The sequence below is a fragment of the Nanorana parkeri genome, unplaced genomic scaffold, assembly GCF_000935625.1.
Source record: "Nanorana parkeri isolate BGI_ZX_2015 unplaced genomic scaffold, ASM93562v1 scaffold50, whole genome shotgun sequence".
Lineage (NCBI taxonomy): Eukaryota > Metazoa > Chordata > Amphibia > Anura > Dicroglossidae > Nanorana > Nanorana parkeri.
In genome coordinates, this window is record NW_017306318.1 from 5,440 (window position 1) to 8,339 (window position 2,900).

Genomic DNA, 2,900 nt, shown 5'->3' on the forward strand with positions numbered 1-2,900 from the left:
TCATCAGAGATGCACCGAAATTTTAGCCGCTGAAACATGTCGGCCGAAAATGGCCTCCTCCCCACTGGGTGACGGTCTGAGTGCCTTCTGATGCTGTGCCCGGCATCCAGCGAGATGCCGAGTAGTGTGGGCGGTGACAGCTGTCATTTTACAGGAAGCGGAACTCTCCTCCAGCACCACCTACCCTGCTTCCTGTGATGGCCCATTTAGGATAGAGAGTGGTAGATAACCGCTCTCCATCTGAAAATAACTGGACTTTGCCTCCTTTGTAAGGATGGAGAGCAGCAATTGGTGGAGAGCGCTGTGATCTGCCACAGGAGGCGGAGATCCTCTACCCTGTCTCCTATGACAGCCCATTCAGGAAGGAGAGTGGTGTAGAAACACTCACTGATCAGCTGAACATTGAGTGTTTGAAAATAACTGGACATAGTGTGCTTACTGTCTCTCAGTTATGAATGAATAGGAAGTGCTCTACTTATACAATATCCACAGTTTCTGAATGGACAGGAGCAGTCTGAATAGAGGCTTTCTGATCATTCACAACAGGGGCTGCAGAAAAAGAGATTGAGAACTCTATTTTAAAAGTGAAATATCAGGGGTCTGTTTAGACCCCTGATATTTCCCCAGAGCTCCCAACAGTAAAGTGAAAAAAAATAAAAATAAAATAAAAAAAAAGTGTAAAGATTTTTAAAAAGGTTGAAATAAAATGTCATTTTCGGTCTCAAAATTTCATTTCTGTGCATCCCTACCAGCTTTAGGGGGTCACATGATCAAAGGCCCAGGCACTTGGTCATGTGATCTTTGCAGATGGAGAGGATCAATAATCACACAACCAAATTCCTACTCCTTCAGACCATAAAAGGTAAGAATGTCAGACCTTCAGTTATATTTTATCTGCCCAACAATTCCATTAAGCAAATGTGAACTGCATCATTTTATAGTATTTATCTACAGTAAACAATCTATTAGGTGCATGCTCACACCAAGCCAATGACACACAAGGCAGTCTCCTTTAACTAACAAAGTAAACAGTGTCTTTTGTTATCCGCAAGCTCCATTTTTTACCCGATGTTCCTTTGTTATCAGTTTGAATGCAGTGAACTTCATTTTAAGTCATGACACACCTCGTAATTATTCTTTCATTTGATACCCGCACTAATGCATCAAAACACACACAATATTTATTGCGCTATTGTGATCTTTGGAAGACAGATTAATAAGAAACTTGTGACAGTTTTGTCTGATAAACCAAACCAATAAACTCAACGAGTGTTGACATTAGGCCTACAAATGATCGGCGTCTAATACTATACATATTTGCCTTGTCACTAAGAAAAATTGTTGGCAAATAAAAAATAAAAAAAAATTGCATTTATGATTAAATACCGTCTCCTATCACTGGCTTTTTTTTCCTCTCAATAGCTCTTTTATAGAACGCTGCCTTAAAAATTCCCCAGGCTAAAACACACGGCATCAACTGCATTTCAGTGTGTATAAAATAAATGAGATATGAAAATAATAGATACTGCCGTGCTGCCAAGCTGTTCCACATTCGGTGCTTGCTGTAATTCTGCGAGTCATTAAAAATTGACTTTATCTGCACTTTAACTACTTCCCTGCCAGTGACACCATCATGATTATTCAAAGGTACTCTACAGTCAAACAAACGTTTTATTTATTACATATAAAAATGACAAATACTGTATATGACTGCCTCCACTGATGACATGTTTTAGAAGCTGGAAGTTCCCAGGCTGCTATCCTTATCCTGTGGCTTCAATACTTAATTACCGTAGGTTTATTTAGCAAAGGGAGGGGAATGTTCACGAAACCCAATCAATTACTGTTTACTTCAATAATTCAGTCATATAAAAGGCATAGTACTGTTTTTTTTTAACTCTACTGCACACTGGGTAATTTAAAGGAGAACTATGGGGTTAGGACTTTTCCCCATAGTTCTCCTTAGGGTAACGGGAGGACACAAACTAGCATCCTCCCCTCACCCTAGGCTCAGTATACCGCGAGCTACAGCTCGCAGTATACTGAGACGCCGCAGCTGAAGCGGATCACGACAATTATGTCTGGATCTGCCCAGCTGCATGACTGACAGCTGGCTCTGCCTGTCTGGAGGCAGAACCAGCTGCACCCGCCCCTTCCCCGTCCGTTCCACCAGTCAGCGCTGGAGGATCGGAGCGGGGAAGGGGGAATCCTGTCCCTACCCTGTCACGGCTCTCTGCCGTGACAGGATCGAGAAGTGAGCGAGCGACGGTATGTGTTCGCTCACCTCCCGATCTACTGAGCCGACCTGTGACAGTCACAGGTCGCCTAGAACTATGAGGATGAGTGAAAAGCACTCACCTCATAGTTCTCCTTTAAGCAAATCAACCACAATAAGCCAGTGACCTGTAAAATCGAATGCAGCCAACAAAGATGGTGCTCATGGTCTGCATAATGTTTTGCGCTTGTTATTCAGCATGTAGGGAAGCTGAAATATTAAAAGAATAGAACTTGCAGCAAGCTAGTTGGCAGTGGCACCATGATGGACGGTTCTCTTTAACAGAGCATCAACATGTTCCACACTACTTTACAGAAAACATGACATCACATACAGTGACTAAATGAATGCACAGTCCAAAATCCCCAGTTCATACATGCAGTGATATACTATGGCAAATTTGTTCTACACCCAGTTTACCTACCAGTATGGTTTTAAAAAAAAATCAATGCGAACACAGGAAGATTGCTTGTAAACGCAACACAAGTTCTCAGATGTGAGCTGAACCTTGGACCCAACAGCTACTATGCAAGGGTGCTAAACAATTACAGTAGATGCCATGCTGCCCCATGCCTACACTATATCTAGCATATTCTGCACTTGAATACTTTGGGGGGGGGGGGGG